Raw genomic sequence first — 23,965 nt, 5'->3', positions numbered from 1 at the left:
TGCCCTGGATCTCTGCTGACTTGTGTCCCTGTCCCGGAGGTTTGTGGGGTTCTAACTCAATTCTGTGAGTGACTCTTCAGTCTGCATCTGTGACTGGACACACCAAGCCGGGTTTACCCTGTGCATGACTCCCAAATTGCAAAAGACTGAGTGAGGAGGAGGGATCTTGGCATGGTTTGTTCGAAAGGATGTACGGATCCTAGAAAAGCCATGTTTTCATCCTAATCCCATTTTGTACAAGTAGCCATTTCTTCTAATCCCTATTCAGTACTGTATGTTGGAAACTGTAATTAGATCATCTCCCTGGAGATGAGACTCAATCAAGAGTGGTGGTTAACTGGATCAGGGGTTGGATCCCAACATATAATTATTAATTATATATATAATATATAAATATCCCAATAATTTATTACTACTAAATTATTAATAGTAATAATTTGCTATTACCCAAATTATTTGAATGCTATTTACTTTATCTTGGTTATTGTCACTTTCTATGTGCACATCTCTGTAGTCTGGGTTGCATTCTACTGGTTGCATTCAGTCCAAGTAGCAGCATACAAACTACATGAAAATGATAAGTATTGTATGTTGATCTCTTAAGATTCCAAGATGTGTCTCCACTCATTCTAGGTGGGTCTTGATTAGTCTACTGGAATCCCAGAAAAGGGAGGCGCAGAGAGAGCAGAGAGGAATGACAGAGCCCCAAGAGAATCAATCACAGCACAGAACGCTGCAGAACCACGAAGCAGAGGCTAGTCAGTGACTTTTCGAGATGAAGAAGGAAAATGGCTCCCAGGGAGCTGGAGGGGAAGCTAGAAAATGATGCTGTGTTCACCATGTGCCCTTCCGGCCGAGAGAGAAACCGTGACTGTGTTCGCCATGCGCCTTTCCACTTGAAAGAGAAACACTGAACTTTATAGGCCTTCTTGAACCAAGGTATCTTTCCCTGGATGCCTTAGATTGGACATTTCTTAGACTTGCTTTAATTGGGACATTTCCACGGCCTAAGAACTGTTAACTTGCAACTTATTAAATTCCCCTTTTTAAAGGTCTTCCATTTCTGGTATATTGCATTACAGCAGCTAACAAACTGAACACGGTGATTATTTTTCTTTTTCCTCATTTCAGTGTTTGTGGAGTCCTCCAGTCTCTATTGTCCTCCAAAGTCCTAAGTAGGATTTGTCCTTTTATTAGTTGATTTTGTAGGAAGACTTTTCCAGGGGATGTTTTACATTGCCATGTTGATGACATCCCAGTCTGGTTTTCTTTTAATGGGAAAATGCAAAAACTTCTTTTGTCTCCTGCCTTGCTATTACCCAAATTATTTGAATGCTATTTACTTTATCTTGGTTATTGTCACTTTCTATGTGCACATCTCTGTAGTCTGGGTTGCATTCAGTCCAAGCAGCAGCATACAAACTACATGAAAATGATAAGTATTGTATGTTGATCTCTTAAAATGAGCCAGACATTGTCCAGAGTACTTAATACATTATCACTTGGGCCTAAAAACCATGGGGAAGTATTATTTTCCATTTTATAAATGTGAAAACTAAGCTCATCTCTATAGAACTCTAATACCTGTATCCTCTGTAGCAGCCACACTTCACTTAATAGCTTGTTTTTTTTTAATAAAAAAGTTACAGGTTTATAGAAAAATCATAAAGAAAGTGCATGTATTCCCTTACACACTCAACTTTCCCTATTATTAGCACTTTGCAATAATGTGGTATAATTTTATTACAAATGATGAAACAATATTATTATAATTATACTGTTAGCTATAGTCTACAGTTTCTATTAGAGTTCGATATTTGCATTGCACCATTTTACTTTAAAATTTTTTTTTATTTTGGTAACATATATACAGTCTAAAATTTCCCATTTTAACCAGGTTCAAATATACAATTTATTAGTGTTAATCACATTCTTAATATCGAACTACTACTACTACCACCATGCATTACCAAAATGCATCCATCATTCCAAACAGAAAATCTGTATCAATTAGGCATCACCACCCCCATCTCTACCCCCACATTGGTTTCTGGGATCCTGTATTTTAATTTCTGACTCTCTGAATTTGTATATTCTAATTATTTCATATCAGTGAGATCATAAAATATTTTCCCTTTTGTGTCCAAAAATGTGGTATATACATAGCATGTTTATTCAGCAGTAAAAAGGAATGAGGTTCTGATACATGCTATAGCAAGGATGCGCCTTGAAGACCTCAACAGTTTCATCATTTTACTTCCTTAAAATGTGGTCAGTCTATTATTATTAGCAGAGCCTTGGTTTGGTAGGACTCTCAGAATAGGGGGCATGATAACTGATTTCTGCCATCCTTCCATCCATAACTAACTGAGCTACCAGTTGTGTCTCTTAAAAGTTAGCAGTGTTGATCACTATGGAAATGAATGAGGTGCCGTGGAAATATTATGAACCTTGCAATCAGATACGTGAAGTTTTAAATCTAAGCCCCACTTTTATCTCAGTAAACTTTGGAATGTTTTACCTCTCCAGGTCAATTTTCTCAACTGAAAATTGGAATAACAGTTAGTTCATAAGATGTCTGAAAGGGTTAACATAGTTATATAAAGTGCTGCTACACATCATCCAATTTGTGAAATGTATTCAACAAGTCCTGTATAAAGTTCTAATTGCATACTCATATTTTAGCTTTTGACTGCTTGATGAATAAATAGTTTCTTAATTCTCATTTTAAACTCAATGAAACACAATTCTAGGTCTTTATTTTTCATTTCCTTTCTGTCTCATGCTTCCAAGGTCCAGGCCATTAAAAATAAAACAAAAATAAAAACAAACCACTTCCTTCACATGTACTGGACTCTTGCCTAGTTGCAGTAGCCACTTCAACCCTCAAATTTTACAAAAAGATGGAAGATCTTTCTTTTTTATATTTAAAGCTAAAATTTTAAGTCAACCTGACAATTTTTTATAATTGAACTTTCATTCACTTAAACTATACCTCTCTTTTTTCCTTAATGCAGCTTTTTTCCTCCATTTTTATATGCATGAATATATGGTTTTATACTAGACTTCAGAAATAAAAGGAAATTTATGTTGTGGAAATAGAACATAAAGCCCTAATAAAGCATGAGTTATTTCTCAATTGAAAATCCCAAAGTGCTTTTCATTATTGAAGTTAAAACTTTGAGTAATGTATATTTAATTGGGTTAAGTCATTTTCCTGGACCAGATAATCACTGCTTATTATTTACATACTATTTATTTTCCTCAGTGGCATTTGTTATGTTAATCATGGATTTCTTTTTCATGTGAGACTTTACATTCACAAAATTTAGTCCCACAGCTTGTTAAGAAAGATTTATTCACCACACAGTCAACAGTAATTTTACAAGCAAAGGAAAAATGTGTGCACGCAGTTGAAACTGTACAGGAATAAATTCTATAAGTTTCATAAATTAAGTGCAGTATAACTTTTCCTTGGATTTTTCAAATATGATGCATATATACTAATGATAAACAGAACTGAATAGTTAAAACCCTGCTAGTATAGAGCCATCATTTTTTCATTGAGGATAAAATTAACAAGCACAAAATCAATGTCATGGGTGAGTATAACAGGAAACTAATCAAATTCAATTCTCAGTGACTAAGCAGACAAAAGCTTGCCTAAGTGGATAGATCCACTGTCATGGTCAGGTTCATGTGTCAGCTTGGCCAGGTGGTGGTACCTGTTTGTCTGGTTGGGCAAAGTGCTGGCCTGTCTGTTGCTATGAGGACATTTCATAGAATTAAATCAAGATCACGTCAGCTGCATCCACAGCTGATTCCATTTGTAATCAGCCAAAGAGAATGTCTTCTGCAATGAGTGATGCTCAATCACTGGAAGTCTTTTAAGGAGAATTCAGAAGCGACAGGCTCTTCCTGTTTCTGCTGGCGAGCCTCTCCTGTGGAGTTCATCCAGACCCTCCATCAGAATTGTCAGCTTCACAGCTTGCCCTGTGGATTTTGGATTCTGTGTTCCTGTGGTCACGTGAGACACTATTATAAATTTTATATTTGCGAGTGTTTCCGTGTTGATTCTGTTTCTCTAGAGAACCCTAAGTAATACATCCACCCTTCTGAGAAATTCTCTATCTAGTAACCCACACAGTTGTAATAAGTACTAAATGGGTCAATATACCTGAAGTTCTTAGGGCAGTGCTTATCATGGAGTAAGTGCTGTGTATTTCTATTATTAAAAATGGATTGAGGGTGGTGCAACAGTGGCTCAGTGGCAGAGTTCTCGCTTGTAATGCTGGTGACCTGGGTTCATTTCCTGGTGCCTGCCCATGTAAAAAAAAAAATGGATTGAAAAGGGATGCCCATTAGATGCACTGTTCTAGAAATCGGCACATGTAACTTTTTATGTCCATCTTAGGAAAAGGCTGTCTCATCCTGTGGCTTCCAAGATGACTGCAGCAAGGAAAGAGAGAGCGTTGTAATGGGATACAGAAGATTATATTTGGTGCCTCATTGTCCTTCAGGTTTTAGTGGTAAGTTTCCTTTGCAGTGACCACCCCAGTAGCCATAACTAGCAGGGTGTGCACCTCCATAAGGTTTGGATGATCGGAGCTGCCCTCTGCTTCTCTGAATGGCCCCTTACCCTTTTGTGCCATGTAATTTGCCAACAAGACCTGTATCTCCATATGACTTGGGTGATAAGAAGATTCTATCAGCTTCTCCAAACCACCCTTGTTGCCTCTGCTTGTTATGGCATATAGCTTCAAACTGCCAATCCCCCTAAAATGAGGAAGCCCTACTCTTTCCCTCTGGGTGACAATAAAGGCAAGGGCCTTGGACCCACCTGTGCTTCTTCTCCAGCTCCTCCATGGACCTTGGCAGGAGCCTTGGTTACGTGAGCCCCAAGCCCTTCCCTGGCCCTCAGTCTCCCCTCTCCCTCTCCAGAGCCTTTGATCTAACAAAGACGACCCTTCAGACCTTCTCTACTGGCAGCCTACCTATATCTGCATCTCATCACCTGAAGAATTTTCACATAACATCCAAAACAAGCACAGGGAGGGTAGCACACAGTTCTTAAATTCCTTGGCCAGAAGGGACACACATCACTTTTGCTAACATGATGGCTTAGACCTAGTCTTACAGTCTCACCTAACAGAAAAAGGATTTGGGAAGTTTTGTCTTCCTATGTGACCAGAAGAGAAGCATTAGTATTCTCTACCATAGTCAAAAGTATTTTTACCTTAGTGCTTACCACTTGATATAACTCCTCATCACCAGCCCTTTAACAAACAATGCAGCTGTCAGCAAAACCATTTGACCATTTATGATCAAAGCCAAATGGCTTGGTCTGAGGGTGCAGAATACTTCAGTTGGATCTTGAACTACAAAGTTTCTGCCCTCCATACACTTGCCTGGCTATTTCTGGCCTTAGCAAAGTTACAGCCTCAGAGAACTGAACAGGTGAGTGGTCAAGTGTGGGGGCTGCTGCAGCTTGACTAATAACTGTACAGGAGTATGCATAATATTTGCTGGGTTCAGTAGGATATATATTATATTATTAGTTTCTAATCCAGGAAAGCAGCAGCAGATTGGCTGCCTTAAATCCCACACTGCATTCAGAGTCCAAAGAAGAAAGTATGTCAAGATTACATATAGACACATGTGCTTGCCGTAGGAACAAGGATTTAACCCCCTCTACATGATCTCCCAGTTGCCCTGGGTTGGTTAATTTCATCTGAGAGAGTAATGTCCATAAAAGGTCCATAAAAGGTGGTCTCATTCTTAATCTTTTTTTTTGTTTTTACTTAGTTGTTTGTTTGTTTGTTTTAAGCAAGAGATAATGGAATCAGGTTCTGTAGCATAGGCCCAAGAGAGCTTGAAAGAAATCTTTTAGAAAAGCTTCTCTATACAGAAACATAAGGCTGGATGGTAAATGGAAATTAGATAAATTTAATGGATTAAGTGCTTTGATACATGCTATAAAAGAAATTAAATTATCTGAAATAAAACTTTGGGTAAATGGCTGGCACATTTGCATTCTGCAAAAGACAGTGTCCCAAAGGCCTCTTCTTGAAAGAAGAGAAAATTTGTGCATGTAGAATTTCTCCCAAGAATATTAAGTAAAGGTGATTAAACTCTTGAAAGGGGGGTTCTCTCACTTGAATTTAATATGAAACCCATGTATTTGATTCTGGACAACCAATCAGAACTGATTGAAGCTATAAAACCCATGAAATTGACACCACCACAAAGTGGTGGTTGCCCAAAAAACTAACTCTATCCAGCCACCAAGAAACTCCCTAGTTAAGACAGAATAAATATGGAGAAGGTGAATTTGGGTCTTTAATTTCTTTGTACTAAATCACAAGGATAAGAGAATTCGATTGAGAGTTTCATTCCTTTAGTCTTCACACATTAGAACATTAACTTATGTGAATTATTTAATATCTAAACTTTAATATCTCCTTGAAAATTTCATTATAGAAAGAGTTTACTTATGTGTATCTCTATGTGGACATTTTCTGATTGGGTTTTCTTTATCTTGTTATTTTTACAGAATTTCTGAAAACTTGTGTGGATCACATGGCTGCATAAATATTGACATATAAAGACTTAAAAAGTATGTATTTGTTTGATTAAAAAATTATATATGTCCATTTCTTGAACAATGTGTATACTTGGCATCCCTCTATGTATATAAAAGTATAACAGAAATATACAGCACTTACTCTGTGCTAGGCACTAAGTGCTTTACATTTATTAACACATTTAATGCTTGCAACCATATGAATTAGATATCATTAATCCCATTTTGCAAATGAAGGAAACACCATATATAAGATAAATAAATTGTTTAATGTTACCCAGGTAATAAGTGTAAGAGTTGATTTCAAATTCAGTGATCTATCTTGAGAGGTTGCTCTCTTACCCATCATGCTACCACGATTCTCACAAGCTCTAAAACTTTCTGAAAGAAGTTGTGCAGGGGGATGCAAGGGTAGTTCAGGGGTAGAATTCTCACCTGCCATGTGGGACACCCAGCTTCAATTCCCAGCCCATAGACTTCCCCCAAACAACAAACAAACCAGCAAAGAAAGAAAAAACAAACAAACAAAAATTCAACAATATTACAACAATGCTGTAATAACAGGATACTCCATGGAAAAAGAATGAAATGTGACCCAGGGCATATAGCATACAAATAAATAAATGAATAAATAAGGAGTTGGGCAAAAGCTTTGCTTGTGGGGAAGGACATTGGGTCTCTGGAATAAGAGGGTTATTTACTATTATTTGACTGTATATTAGTACTATTTGAACTTATTCTTTTTAGCATTTGGGTGTGTTATACTTCCAAGTAAATATAAATAAAATTTTCCAAAAATGCTCTAACAGTAGTCTTGGCCAAAGATGATGGTAGTGTGAACTAATTGGTAGTGGCGGAAGATGGATTTTGAGTGATCGGCAACTCTCTTATATAATTCGTAGATTTATTTGTTTTCCTGTCTTTCAGTGGTTTGGTTTTTAAATATAACATTAAAATTTTAAAAGGCAAAATATCTTTAAAATCGTGTAAATAGAACAGTGTATACAGGAATTTAGAAGATTCCAGAATTATAGCCACCACTTGTAAAGAAACTCTTAGATATTTCATACTTAAACTGCCTTATAAAAAGTTAAAAGTAATTTGATCCTTTTATTTAGCCTGCAGCTTGATTGCTAAGGTAAGTTCACTGGTCCTCCATTCAAAGCTCCATTTCCATTGGTAATACTGATGCTTCAAAAGCCATATCTAAGAGTTGAGAAAAGGAATCTTTATCAAAACAGAGATTTTGAGAATTTAATGAAAACCATACTAGAGCTAAAATAATGCACCAAAAGTCAAACCAAAGTGGGGAAACTGGCTCCCCAGCAGGTATACTGAAAATTCATCAGGGGAATTTTTGGCAGAGTCCTAGAGAAGTTACAAACTTAGAATTCTACGCTCCCACCAGTTGCAACTAATTCCGTCATTGGTTGGTTGGATATTTTGAATCTCTTCGATTTATGAATGAAAGTTACATTCTTCGTAAATTTCTCTCGTCAGGCTCTAGGCTACAATTTTATATTTAATTTATTGGCAGGAGAGGTGCATGAAATAATGTTAGATTTAATATCAAATTTTAAATTATTGAGGTATAATTTACATTCCCCTTCTTGGTGAACAGGTCTATGAATTTTGATAAGTATATAGTTCCTTCACCCCCAAAATTCCGCGTGCCCCTCCTGGTCAGCCCCTCCCCTTTACCCTATACCCTGGCAATCACAGTCTCTTTTCTGTCCTTATAGTTTCCCTGTTCTAGAATGTAATATAAAAGGAATTATATTGTATGTAAACTTTTGAATTTGTCCTGTTTCACTTAGCATAATGTATTTTGGAATCATCATGTTTTTCAAAGTAACAATAGTTTGTTCCTTTCTATTGCTGTGTAGATTATCATTACATGGATGCAATAGAGTTATCCATTCACTAGTTGAGGGTAATTTACTATTTGAGGTTGTTTCAGTTTGGGGCAACTATGAATAAATGTTCTATAAACATTCATATAAAGTTGCAGTGTGAACAGAAGTTTTCATTCCACTTGGGGAAAATATTACAGGCGGGATTCCTGGGTCATATGGACAGTGTATGTTTAACTTACTAAGAATAGCCAAACTTTCTCAAAGTGGCTGTATTGTTTTGCATTTTCACCAGCAGTGTGAGAGAGTTCCACTTGCTCCTAAGGCTTGCCAGATTTCGTATTGTCAGTCTTTCTGCTTACTTGTTTTTGTTTTTACTTTTTTGCTTGTTTTATTGAAATTCTAATATGCGACTAGTGGTATCTCTTCGTGGTTTTTGATCTGCATTTCCTTAGTGATCAATGATGTTGAGCCTCTTTTCATGTGGTTATTTGCACTGGTAGACATATCTGCTTTGGTGAAGTGTCTATTCAAATTTTTTTCCCATTTAAAAAAATTGTTTTATTATTAAGTTTTGAGAATGTACCATATACTGGACATTAGAAATGTGCTTTGCAAAGATTTTCTACCAGTATGCGGTCTGTTTTTTCATTCTCTTTATAATGACTTTTGAAGAGCAGAATTGTAAAGTTTTATTCAAGTCAATTTATCAATATTTTCTTTTATTGCTTGTGTTTTTGATATGTAGCTAAGAAATCTTTGCTTAAGCCAAGATCACAAGAATTTTGTTTATGTCTTTTTTCCTGGAAGTTTTATAAATTTAGGTTTTAAATTTAGTTCTATGATTCTTTTTGAGTTAATATTTGTGTATTGTGCAAGATATATGTGTCTGTGGTATGTATGCATGTGTTTTATTTATATAAGGATAGTCAATTCTTCCAGCATCATTTTTAGATTGTCACTCCATTGTCATTTTTGGGAAATTAATTGACCATGTATATGTGGATATATTTCTAGATTCTCTATTCTGTTTCATTGCTCTCTCTGCCCAGTCTTAAATCAATATCACACTGTCTCCATTAGTATAATTTCAAGGTTAGGTTGAAACGAGGTAGTCTGACTCCATCAATTTAGCTCTACTTTTTCAAAATTGTTTTGACTAATCTATATCCTTTGCTTTTCCAAATAAATTGGAACAGCATCAGCTGTTGATTTCTATGAAAAACAATCTGCAGGGATTTTGCTTGGATTGCATTAATTCATAGAATCAGTTTGGACAAAATTGACATCTTAACAATATTGAAACTTTCAATCTATAAGCAGAGTATATCTTTCCATTTATTTGAGTGTTCTTGATTTCTTTCAACAGTATTTTATAATTTTTAGCATACTGATACTCCATACACATTCTTAGATTTCTTTTTACTTTGTTAACAATATAAATAGCATTATTTTTCACTTAAATGAAGCAGTTTAGCATAACTAATATATAGAATGGTAACAGATCCTTTAAATGACTCTTCTTTTCCTTATAATATTTCACACAAGATATTTCATTGGACACAATTGGTTTTAAAGCTGACAACATGCACAATATGGAGAAAAGCTGTCGGGCCTATGCTGAGTTTGATTTTCCATATTACACATCATCCCTTTATAGTGTGAGATTTTATTAGAAATATGTGCTCTCCAAAGAAATTCTAGGGATCCCCCAACTTTTGTTGGCCCAGTGAAATAGAATACTAATAACCTTAGTTTGTCAGAAGAGTGTTATTACTTTTGATAAAGTTATAACTTAGATAAAGGAAAATATAGGCTAAGCATTGTTTTGCTTCTGTAATCTATCTTTGACTAATCAAGAATTAATTTAATCTGAGTCAATAGCAGCTGTTTCATGTAACTATTACTATACAACAAAGCACCCCCAAACATAATTTCTTAAAATAACAATGAGCATTTCCTATGACTGTGGTTTGGAATTCAGGTAGGACTCTGCTAGGTGTTTCTTCCGATCCACATGCATTGTCTGGGATTATTTACTCACTGCATTCAACTGGCGACTGGGAGTCCAAAAATATTTCACTACGTGTCCAGCACCTCAATGTCTTCTCTGTGGTCTGTCTCTCTCTATGTGGGATCTCATCATCAGCTAAGCTAAGGTGAATTTCTTAACACATGGCAGCTGGCTTCCCATTAAGAAGAAAGGAAGCTACTGACCTTTTAAGGCCTGATTTTGGAAGCACCAGGACATACTTCTGCCACAGTCTATTCATCATAACAAATGAAAAAAAAAAAAAACAGATCAGATTCAAGACAAGGAAAAATATTCTCCACTCTTCACATAAGAAGTAGCATGTATGCACAGAGATGGGAGGGCTTGATGGTATCCATCTTGGGAAATGTCTACCATACCCATCTTGACATTTTCCTTCACTGTGATATATTCAGAGCTCTTCCACCTGTACACACACACACACGCACGCACACACACACAGACAAAATACCCACCTAAGTTACTCCAACAAAAGGTAAAGTCCAGAATATTATCTATTTTTCTGCAATCATGCCTTAAAAAGACACAAAAGGGCAAAGATGATTCTCATGGATGAATTTGATAAGTGTTATCAATCAGCACCTCAAGGATAGTCCTATTGGGTGTGTACTTAGAGTTATTAGAAGAGTTATTTTACATGGTAAGAAGCTATGTAAACTGCACTGAATGAAATGTGTTCTCACATTTTCAAATGATTTCTGAAAAACAATGTACCGAGCATATGTTAGCAAGTCAGAACAAGGTCAGTGCAGAATTTAAAATGAGGGGCTAGAATAGTTTTATTTAATTGTGCAAGAGCAAAACTCTCTCATGTGCACGATCAGGGAAGGCAAGACAAAGGAGGGGACAAAATGATAGGCTAATGGAAGAATCAGTCCATACATGCTTGCATACATACATGTACACATACATAAGTGGAAAACAGAGCACCAAACAGAGATGGAAGCAACAGCTATTTAATATCCAAGAGGGCCTACTCACAGTCAGCCTTTTAAAAAAGCCTCTCAGACGTGGTCATAAGTAGGGTTGGCACAATATGGAAAAAGACTCCAGAAAGAGGCCTTGGATCTTGAACTGAATATTTTACCAGGACGCTGAATCCACCAGGTGTACCTGACCTTTAGTATTTAATCCCTTTTCCAGAGGCAGTGCTGGGATCCATAAAATAAAGCCTTTGATCTTAACTATGACGTTTCTCTCCGAAATTGCCAAACAAGCCATCTATAAATGATGAGCCATCCTGAATAACTGTGTGACTCCAATATAAATGTAGGCTATAAGACCTCAGTATCTAAAAACCATTATGCTAGTTGATTCTTTGCCAAAAACTATTTATCTCTGATTAAATTACCCATCAGAAATACTGATTGTGCAAACAGTTCTCCACTAAATGAAATCTCAAACGATTCATGTTGATGGAAATCATTGTTGCTTTGACTTCCAGTAGAGAGTGTCCCATGGTAGGAATTAATTCCATAAGGATGCGTGCACTACTCTTCCAAGATGATAGAGTATTTAAAATGTTCTTTCCCTATATGGGCCTCTAAATAGGAACAAATTCATAAAACAAAAATAATCAAGGTAGAAGCGGCACTATTTCAAGAACATAAAGAAATATTCGAAATAATCTTTTCACTTATGTAAACTTTAAGATGAACTAATGAACAAATACTTGAAATAAAAAATAATCAAAAGAAGATCCTATATAAGGATAAACAGCAGATAATAAAATAGGCATTCAGAAAGTGACTAGATATTAATTTATACATACAACTTTATGATAAGTGAATGTATGGAATTTAATATACAATATAATAAGTATCAAATAAATTTATATGTACTATAAGGAAATATGTGATACATAATAGAAAATATAAGCACTGACTTTAGGATAAAGAAGAATTAAATTGTTCATCTTACATTGAAGATGAACTCTAGTTTTAAATTTATGGCCAATATACATCACAGTTAAAGATTTAAGAAAACACAATACCTAGAATAAAGATTAAAGTTGTTCACGTTAATAAATATGGGTTATAAATATGGGTACTTTGTTATACAGACCAATTTTAAGTATGACTTGTTTTTACCTCAAGCTTTTTGATGGTCATTGCTTTAAGATATGTTTGCATCTAGTAAATCATGTACTTTACATATAGGACTCGAATTCAATAAACATTTACAATTCTCAAATCTGCAACTGATAGATACAATTTTGCAAGAATCTGCCCAATGTATGTAACAAACATCTACATTAAGGCTTTTACAGGTAAGTGGCCAGTTCTATAGGTATGCAATGCTGGATTTCCACAAAGTATCCCTATTCCATTGTTACCCAACTTCTAAATGAGAAGATGTGCTGAGGGAGGTGGGTGGGAGCATCAAGGGCTAACAATGAACCAACTGCAAGGACTGCTTGTAAACAGATTCTGAAATAAGAATTGGAATTGAAATGTTGAGAGGCTGCCCCACATCATGAAGAAGGGAAAAATGATTTGCATCTGCTGACAGGAATGGTGTTTAACAAAAGCAAAAAGTCAATAGTAGAACTTCAGCTCAAGATTTAGAGACCTGAACGTTTAGAGCTATATCCAAGCCAGTGGTCCTCAGATTTTATCTTGCAAGTATCCTTGATGATATTTATGAAAAGGCAGATACCTGGGCCCATGTCCAGAGATTCTGATTCATGTGATGCAAGTCTACCAAGTAACTTGCTTCAGAGAAACATTTGCTCATAACAAATAGCAGGAAATAGTCTTTGATTAAAAAGCCAAGCAGTGCAAGAAAATATACCAATGAGGTCATTATTACAGACAACCCCCTCAGGAGACTTCATCATAGTAATGTGTGGACAAAATTCATCCCCAATTAAATTTCTCTTTCTGTCTTTTTCCACTGAAAGTTTGAAATCAACTACCATTTAATAATGATTGTACCAATTCTGAGATAAAAGGAGGCGCACCAGGGTCTTTATTTCCAAAAATAACAGAAATCTCTAGGAAGTCCTTGCTGCATAGAAATCAAATTTTTATCTGCATAACCTTAAAGAGTTGCAGTGCAAAGCATCTTGTTCAGTCTTGTATACTGTTCCTATATGATCTAATTTTCAAGTCAATGTTCCAAAGAGAAAACTTAATCTAAACACTCTCTCAGATTTTCCAAATATCAACATTTTCTGATTTACAGTGATACATAACAAGGTTATTAATTAATTTATTTTTGTATGCTGCACACAACATCTTCATTAAAGATGCTGCCAAAAATCTGGCAAACGTTTCAAAGCAGATTTGTTACCAGAATGTTTCCCTTTTCATTTGGCATCACTTTAATAAAACGATATGACAACACAAGTTGAATTAACGTTGTTCAAAATCCTTACATTTTTGACACATAAGTTATGTTTTTACATGGTAAAACAACTGATAATTTATATCAAAGTCAAAAAATAAACTCTGTGAAATGAAAGCCTGTGTGTGTTTTGTTTTGTTTGTTTGCGCCAAGTTAACATTTTTGTTAATTTGAAATTGGTGTATAGAGTAACAAGGGCTGCGAATCTTGCAATCCAAGTATACTTTTGAATATAAATGACGAGCCTTGCTAACAGGTGCAAAACAAATTTTCTTCATTAATTTTCTACTATTTTACTCTATGATATGAACATTGCATGTAATTTTATCCTTAGCCTTGATACCGTAAAATGATACAGCATGTACAAAATAATATACAAGAAGATATTAAAAGGTTTAAGAAAATCAAACATATTCTGACAGAATGTATCATCTATCAATATCTTAGAGATACTTCAACACAATAATGAAATAGTTGTTCTGTATAAAACTATGTTTCCAAGGAAAACTTGTACTAATTACAGTCAGCACTTACTTTACCATCAGCTATAAATCAATTTATTTCCTTTTTTCAGTAAGATTAAAAACCAGTGAGATATTGCATAACAAATCAATCCTTTTGGCCAATACAAGAGTTAATTTTTTTTAATCAAGTGAATATACAATATTGCTTAGTTGTAGCCTTTTTTCTTTCTTCAATCATCAGAATCTCTAATTTCCCTTCTGAGGAGTACTATGGTATAGTTAAGGGGATTTTCTCCTCCTTAAATATGTTTGACAATGTGGGGGAGAGATAGAATTCCCAGCAAAATAACAATGGAAGCTAGCAAGTTTTTCTATCACAGCTCCATGTATGCTGACTGATGCCATGGCACTCCTGGGTCAGAGACAAAGGGCTGTAATATACACAGCAAAAGCTGTAGCAGGAGCACCAGCATTATCGCACTGGACGTCTGCGCCCCAAATCTCTTAGGGGAACACAGAAGGCCAGGTGCAATCTACGTGTGCAATGCAAAAAGAAACCCAAACTTAGTGGGAATGGTTTACTTTTGTATTTGCTTATTAGTGAGCCTATTCTTTTTCCTGGAGAGGTATCAGGTGCATCTTAGGACTACATACTGCATTCCTGTAATGAATTTCTTCACTTCTCAAGGTAGTCAGCTGCATAAACAATCCTGAGAAGTGGTCTGTGTAAAAGAACAATCAAAGCATTGTGATTTGTGTACACTCTGCAAGATATGTAAGAGCACAAAAGGTCCATGGCAAACTGCCTCTAACCACTTGCTTTATTAATTCCGTGTGTAGCTAATGACCACATATATAATAATATATACAGTCATTATTAACCACATATATTAAATATATGTGTGTGTGTATATATATATATATATATATATATATATATATATATATATACATACACACGCAAAGAGAGAGAGAAAGTATTTTGGTCCATACATCACTTATATTTATTGCTTACAATAAAACTATTTTAAGAGAACAATTATTATTAACCATTCTTAGAAGAACAATTACATCTTTAAAAATATTAAGTGAGTGGGAGAGTAGTAAGTTCATGGTTCCGAATTAATGAAGATTAACTTCTCAAACTCTCTGCTCTAGGGGCTTGCTTGAGGTGGATCAGTAAGAATTATTTCTCCTGACAGTTTTGCCATTCTAAGTCAGGGAAGTCAGTTATGATGTAGGCTTATTTATTGGAATGTTAGTTTGCCTGAATGATTGAGAGCTATTTGTATTTGTTTCTCTGTTTTTTTTTTTTTTTTTTTACTCTTCTATTCCAAGATTGTAGAAAGTTCTTTTCTGGTCCCATGGTTTAGCGATTTTGCAGTACCAAAAGCATTTGTTGGGTAAAGACAGTGCCTCGTCTGGTATGAAATGGAAGGAAACTTTAAAAATTAGAGCGATATTTATAGGGTTTCTGGGTAGAAGAGAGAGAGTGAAGAGACATGTACTTTGGGATAAGTAGGCAGGAGCAAACATAGACCAATACTTAGGAAATAGTTGGTGTCCCGATTTGGGGAGTGTCAATAGGACATGGCAGGGTATGTGGAAGGTGGGAGGTGGAGGTTGCGGTAAGGGCACCTGGCGTGGTAGTAGCTGAGCCTGTGAATTTTAGGTGTGCTTGGAACATGAACTATCAGGTTAGAAGCAGTAACACCTGAAGTTTTCTTTCTGTTTTAGATAAATACCAACCCCTTTGTACCAAAGTAGATTGATTGAGGTGAGTTCTGTTCACTCTCTGCCCAAGTGAAGTTCGAAGTCAGGTCTAATTTAGTTCAAAGAAAATAATGACTTCATTTGAATGCCATTACGTGTAAAGAGGTGACACATGTGCAACATACAAAATGCACCAAATTATTGGCCAAGAAGAAAAACAGCCAAGCTGAACTTGTCTGCTGCCCTTAGTATTAACTGCATCCAGAAGGGACCAAGCCCTCATTGTTTAGACAATTACTTGCCACTCCTTTAAATACTGCCTTTGAAAAAATTATTTGGGAATTGATTAATGTGGACATATTACAAATAAGTTTAGTAATATCTGTTTTTGTGTGAAATAATCCACTTCATGGGAAAGAATGGTCAATGGAAATAATATGTGGCTTATTAAAGAAAGGAATATTTAGGAATCACCATTATAAAATGAATGTTTGACAATTACTTTGGTTCAGGCTGCAAAATAATTTCCCAGAAGCCACTGCAAAAACCCCGCAATGTCAATCTTTTCGAACCTATGGGAAAAAGCATTTTGTACATGTTTTTGAAAACTGGTACCTTCAGATTCTGTGGTTTAATAATTTTTCAGTTTCCCTCTCTGTTTAATATGATGCAGACTACATCAAATGTACTATACTAATATAAAGAAATATGTATATTTATTATCAGACTATGGTTTAATTTGATTCCAAATTAAAAAAGAAATAATTGCAAATATAGTATGTTAATAAGTCAATAATTCCTCCATTTATAAAATAGAGATTACTAGCTTTCATAATCTTTTCACAAAGGTAATATATAACTATGATAAACATGGATCACATGATTATTTCTATGTAAATGAAGTCAGTGAGATATAATATTGATAGTGGCACAAAAAATATTGAGAAAAGCTGTAAGTCCAAAATATATTTTAAATGTATAGATTTTTTTTTCTCTCATATCTATTCCTTGCTGGATAAAACATCAATTTTTTTTTCATTTCTCAAACTAACTGGGTCAAATTTATCTACATAATAAATACCTAGAACAGCCAATTTTGTAGTGGCAAAATTTTCATAGTAAAAATATGTTGAAAGTAACAATGTCAACCAGATATGCTTTCAACCCAAAGATATCATAGTCTCGTTTTTTTTCCTTCTATATCATAATGATAATAACACTCCTTTGTAAAGCATTTTATTGAGATTTCAGTATATGTTTAGGAACTGTATGAGACTTCGAAGGTGTACACATGGAAACTATAATTCTTGTCCTAGAGAAATATGCAATCTAATTTATTAAAACAGACAAAAGCCAATTATAATTCTATCTAATAAATGCTTTGACATAGAGGCATAGAGGAGAATAACTAATATTAACTTTTCCCTAGATGGTTCAGCAAAGAGAAATGGGGGTTAGAAAAAAATCCAATATTTTCTCTTTGGAATTTCCCTTCATAATTTCGTGACTATGGTATTATTACAGGTATCTTTTACAAAAGTCTCAAAGGAGAAATGGGATAATCTGCTGAGAAGGAGGTGGGTTTAATATGGAGCAGAGGGAGAAGGCATTCTGGATCCAGGGGGAACATGAGATCAAGAGAAAGTCAAGACAAGCCTGGCATTGGAAGATGTTAAGAGCAATTTGTATCTGGGTCGTTTGAGTTTGAGAAAATAAACAGTGGAAAGTGAATCATGGTAACCTGAGCATAAAAGCTTGGGAGAAATTTCTATGCCAATTTAGGTCTGGCGTAGGTGCTCTTCCATGTTCTAGTTCTCTCATATTCACAATTTGACAATATGCTTTTCCCACTGTGTTGATAAAACTTAGAGGGACATTATAGAAATTATCCACTTAACCTGCAGAACTGAAATTCAACAAATTAAGTTGAAAGAATGCCAACAAGACCATTCCATAAAATCCATAATTTTTAATAATTTGGCAAGGTTTTCTGAGTTTCATCAGCTAAAATCCATGAAATAAAAAAAGATGATCACACATTAAAATGAGGCAACACGAAATGTTTCCAAAGTCATAAAAGGTCTTATAAAGACTTCCTTTATTTTTACTTTTTATGAAGTTTTTATTTCTTTTAAAAAATAGGAAAATTTTGTTAAGCCTAGAGCCATAAAATTTACACTTTAAAGCAAATAATCACTAATCACTTGGAAGTTTCCCTCCAACCCCCAACCATGATATGCTTTCACAGTAGCTACTGCTCAGTTATAATAAACACAATTTAGAATTTGCTTTGAATATTTATGTATAAAACAGAAGATATCTCTCTTGTAGCTCTCACAATGCTAGTTTCTACATTTAAAGAAATGCACAAAGCATTGGTGAGAAAGGTAAGATTTCACAGCAGAGGAGAGGAAATAGTTTGCATCATGTACCCCCCAGCAAGCTGATTAAAATCCTTCCTTGTCTTGCCACATCTCCTGAGTAAACTCTCTCTCTCCTAAATGCAACGCTTTCCTAAACCCAAACAAGGGGGCTGGGTCCAATGTTCTCTATTTCCCTATTGAGCACCCAACTTTGCTGTTTCTTTTCTTTAACCATTGGACCTCCAAATTTTGTAACACTTTACACAGTGTAATTCTGTATATGACTGACCTCCCTACTTCCAAGTTTACTGACCCAAACCGATGATCAAGTTCCGTAAACCATAGGCTCTCCAATTTCATGACACTACAGTTGGTAGATAGCGACAGGGAATTGTACACAGCACTCTTCTTTGTGTTCTACCTGATTATTCATTTTCACAATGAATTCCTAATTTGAAGTTATTCCAAGAAAGTGTTTCTAAGTTCCTTATGACATACAATAATTATTACATAGACAAATGATTAAAACCAGCATTAAAAGATTACCATTGCATCTTTGAAACATAAACAAAAATAGAGCATAGTTTAATGAAACGTCATGTAAATACCACCAGCCTCAAAATTTTTGAATTCATGACCCATCCTGTTTAATTTATCATCCTCAATCACTCAATCACATACTCACCAGAATATTTTGAAGCAAGTCCTAGATACCATCACATTTCATGTACGTATGTATCCAGTTGATATCTTAAATAGATACACTTAGTCATATTCCACTATTATCATAACTAAACAAAATGAACAGTAATTTCTTAATATTATTTAATATCCTGTCGGTCTTTGCATTTCTGTAATTGTTTTGCATGTGAATGTATATGTAGTCACATTCTCTCTCTTTCTCCTCCCATCCACACACACACAAACACAGTTTGTTTGAATCAAGATCCAAGTAAGGGTCACACAGTATAATTGGTTAATACATTTTAAATCTCTTTAATCTAAACCTTTGCATCTCCACTTTCTTCTTGCAATTGTTAAATTGAAGAATAGTTTCCCACAGCCTAGATCATGCATACTACATACTCCTAATATTAGTTAGCATGTTTCTCTCTTCCATATCATTCCTAACTCATCACATTCCTTCTGCAAATAGGTAGCAAGATGTACATGCTTCATTCAATCCAGTTTTGATTTGTTTTTCTCCAAAATGCCAATTTAGGTAGTGGTATTGTTTCTAAGAAAGCATTGTCTAAACCAAGGCCAACATTGATGAGTAAATCTTTGGGAACTTGGATTGGGCGTGGTTTCATGGATAAAACAGCAAAAAGCACAAGTGACAGAAGACAAAACAGAGATTTGTACTGCAGCGTGAAACCAGGAACGAGGCTCTGCAAGAGTCTCCAGGAATATTATGCAGAGACATGACTGGAGCATGTAACCAGGAACAGGGCTGCAAGCCTTCAGGAACATTATGTGGAAACAGAAAAAACTGGGACCAAGGCTCCAAAGTTTCAGGAAGTAGGTTTTATTAGTCTATGGCCATAAGACTTAGCCCAGTAGCCTCTGAAAGTCTGAGCCCTGAGCACAGGCTGATGCTAGATTTTATAGACAAAATGGCTCATTTGGGACAGGATTTTTCCCAATATGGTAACTGGCAATGCTTGAAGGAGATGATTGGCTGCATGCTGGCGATCAGACCCAGCAGAATTAAAAAACTGAGATTACAGAAGCAGATGAGTGGTTGTGGGAAATGAGACTCCTATGGAATCCTTTTATCTTTGCTTACATGTGCTTTCAGCTGTCTTTGGAACTGGGAGACTTTCCAAAGAGGGAGCAGCTTGCGTAAACAAGGAGCCTGCTTGCTGCCAGGGGCCTGTGTGCTACATTCTCCCCTTTGAAGCTTGCCATACCGGTAGGCAACAGCATCACCTATATCTCATCCTTTTCTTGTTGCAGGTATTGATATGTCCCGATCTGAGCTGGGCGTGGGAAAAAAGGTAGCCAGGCAGGGTTTAGGCCCCTGCAAAGTTGGTGGGGGAGGGGGGTGAGGGTCTGTGCCCCACCTCTGTTGGCCCCAGGTTTTCTCCTGATGGTCCCTTCGCATCTGTGCTTGTCTTAGGTTGTTCCTTCCCCAACGAATCTTAGCTGTCTTTGGCTAACCAACCATCCTCTGGGCAAGCAAGGTGATGTGGGGTGTGCAAGTGAGGGAGGGGCAATGCCTCCTGAGAGGGTCTGATCTGTCTTCTTGACAGCCTATGTCCCCTGGCCTCCATGCCCAGCATCTACTTTGGGATTCCCTCACCTGCTGCTGGGGCCCCAGCTCTGGTCACATGTTTTAGGGAACCCAAATTTTTTCTCCAGTGAGGGCACAGCTCATAGCTTTGGAAAAGAGACAAACTGCATGGCACCAGCTCCCAGGAGGCCTCCAACTCAGCACAGCTAAGAGCTCCCCCTGATCTCATACACATTGCACTACCAAGAGGACTGAAGCAGAAAAGGTCAGATTCGGTGGGGGGTTAAACTGTACATGTGTTGAAATCAGGTGGACTTGGGAACTGTCTCCCTTTCTAGGGGTTATAGTGATAGCCTTGCTGCCCTAGAGTAGCAAAAACAGCACTACTGATCCTGGTGAGGTGGGATTACAGCATACTGGGGGACCTTCCTTTAGGGTGTGTATGGAATGCAGGTCTGAGAGCTGCCTTGACATGAATACTGGTTATAGAAAGCTATGGTAGGTTCCACCTTTTTCCCAACATAGGTGGTCTTGAGGCATGCCTGGCATGCGTCATTCCCCGTGGAAGTGTTTATGACCATGCCGAGCAGAAACAGAGGAGTGAGGTGCATGGTGCTGGCTATGGGGAGTGCCACCACATGAACGTACGATTAGCCTCAGGGAAGGACTGGAGACACACACTCTGGGCAGTGGCTAGGAAGGGGGAAGTTACCTGGGTAAGAGAGATCCACCAAATTAAAGTTGGTTTTCAGGAAGAACTCCAGGTGATCTATTTCTAGGAAGGCTAAAATGTCTCTTTCCTTGCAAAGAGCAAGAAAAGACAATTATTCCACAGACCCAGAAGGCTGGGATGTCCATGCATTGATTCCTCAATCTACGGCCATGCATAGATCAGTCAGCTTCTGGGGTGACCGAAGCAGAGCTCAGAGGTCTCTTCAGGCTTCATCTGTGTTTTGACTAGCTTCTTCGGGTGAGCTAGAGTAGGGCAATGATGGTCATTCAGGCCTCAGTTGCTGGTCAGCTGATCTTGGCTGTGATGGAGAAGGGTGCAGTGGCTTCTGTAAAATGATGTGCACTGGGTGTTCAGGAAGAGTCAGGGGTCATCTGTCATGGTCCTCTTGACCCAAGAGTGGTGAATCCACAGGATGATCTCTGAGACTCTGACAGCTGTTGGGGTTACTAAAACAACACGGTAAGGACCTCTCCATTGAGGCTGGAGGGAGCCCTTTTTCCCGTCTTTTACCCACACCAAGTTCCCTGGCTCAAACTCATGTAAGGGAGGGTAGATGCTAAAGGGTTCAGGTACTGCTTCCAACACCTTCCCTTTTTGGTTCACCTAAAACATTTCCTAACTTTGACCATAATTTCCTTTTCCACAAACCTTTGGCAACTTACTATATTTGTTCAGGCTTTGTCTTACATTTTCCTCATTCTGTAACAATTTTATCTTAGGGCAAAAGTACTCTCTTTATTCTTTTTAGTAAAACACATCCTTTATATCCTTCATACTTAAGCCATTACTTCAAGCAAACATTTCACCACATACAATTATCATCACAATGGAATTTGTCAGAATAACGTTAAATGCTTAAAATGCTTTAGTCAATGCATAGTTGAAAAATCAATATACATTTTTTTAATAAGAATTAATGGCACATATCAGGACTTAAAAAAAAGCTGTATGAATAAAACTTGCAAGAAAGGAATTTCTCAATATTAAACACCTTCTCCAATTCAAAAATATGAAGCATAAAACCAAAAGGGAGCCACAAATTTGGAGTCAAAGATAATGGGTTTTGGCCTAATCCCTTTGTCTGGAAGAAAGGGACTAAATGAAGGTACAGAGGTGCCAAGGGAGCTGGACGGAGGCCTTCTGCCTTGCCAAGAGTAGGAGCACTAGTCACTTTATGATTATAACTTGTTCTACATTTTTCTTAATACATTCTCCTTATCTCATTATCTGACAAAACATTAATACTTTTTTGGTTGACCCCAGCTTCCAGCAGGGCTTGGAACATGTCTCTGAGGGAAATCCTGTTGCTGGTTGGGAAGCCATCTCCCATTATATCTTTTGGTCTTTCTTTCCCCTGTATTCCAGTCTCCTATATCGCCAGGCTCTGCCATTTTATTTAAGACATTGTTAAGTAGACTGCCTGTTTCTCCTAATAATAAAGTCATTGTCAAGTGTTTATATGCTGGATGTGGAACCTTAATGATAGCATTTCTTTGTGAATCATTGACAGAGAGGAGGTGATATGTGTCAGCTTCTCCTAATACAGTTACTGACTTCATGCTTCCCTTTTCAATCTCTGCAAGCATCTTGCAAAGTGTCCTAGAGTCGATCATTTCACGGCCACATAGTGTCAGTGGGGCTTTGCTCATTACACCCCTGTACAGCCAATGCCAACAAGTTAGAACTTTCTCATATCCACCAACTAAACTCCTGAAAAGCAGTCTATATAGGGATTGGTGCTATATCCTACAAGTTTCATGCAATCAGCATAGTCCGGCACAGCTCGTCCAGCCCCTGCATCAGCAATTCTGACCATCCAAGTAATTAATGGCTCACCAGTTTTTTGAGTAAAATATTTAAGCATGTCAGCTATTTCTTGTTCTTTTATAATGGTTTTGAAAGTAATCTGATTGCCCTGTTTCTCTTCTTTTTGCCTTTGTATTGGGCAAACTCCTATTTCTGGAGGATAATTACTCTTTTCTTTCTTACAAACTTTCCATTCTAAAATATTCCCATTTTTTTCATCATTTGCCTCATCCCACATGTCATCATCCCACTTATCAGGGTCCGAATCAGCAGTGACAGTGGCTAGTACCATATGTACTTTCTTTTTGTTCACTTTATCTTGTCTCTTCTTATATTTATATCAGGCCACATGGATACTTTTTCGGTTACTGACCAATAATTGCAAGTTTGATTTTCCAAACTAAAGTTTTGATTCTGCAGCACTGACAGTTTTTCCTATAATTCTGCCAATTCCTTTTCATGATTCATTTTTTCAGAGATTGCTTGCTCTCGATCTCTCTGTTCACATTTTTCTATATGCTGTTAACAAAACCCATCCTCTTCTACACACTCTAATCATTTCTTTTCCTTTTTCTAATGAAATGTTTTCTAGACACAGAGTAACTTGAATAGGCTCTCTCTGTTTGGTTCTATTCTCCTCACCTTCACAGGGTCCTGTGCATTTTGTCCATTCTTTTGCAAGTGTGGAGTAAGTTAAATCATCCCATCCTGGGATTTCTTGTTTCTTTACTTTGAGCTTAGAGGACTTTTTAAAAAATAACATTTTCTCCTAATCTATGTCCAAAGCTTATGGCCCACAATTAATCTATCTCA

At 36.6% G+C, this 23,965-nt stretch overlaps 1 long non-coding RNA gene across 1 annotated transcript in view; it reads left to right on the top strand.

The window, feature by feature from the left end:
• The window catches only part of LOC143666035 (uncharacterized), a 58,933-nt gene that overhangs the window by 20,376 nt on the left and 14,592 nt on the right, over positions 1-23,965 (top strand). The window contains exons 2-3 of the long non-coding RNA XR_013167325.1: positions 4,415-4,529; positions 6,554-6,616. This is a non-coding gene — a long non-coding RNA (uncharacterized LOC143666035). The remainder of the gene's footprint in view (positions 1-4,414; positions 4,530-6,553; positions 6,617-23,965) is intronic.

The sequence above is a fragment of the Tamandua tetradactyla genome, chromosome 22 (assembly GCF_023851605.1).
Source record: "Tamandua tetradactyla isolate mTamTet1 chromosome 22, mTamTet1.pri, whole genome shotgun sequence".
NCBI classification, from domain to species: domain Eukaryota; kingdom Metazoa; phylum Chordata; class Mammalia; order Pilosa; family Myrmecophagidae; genus Tamandua; species Tamandua tetradactyla.
Note: the sequence above shows the minus strand (reverse complement) of the source record. Positions and strands in the feature narration are given on the sequence as shown.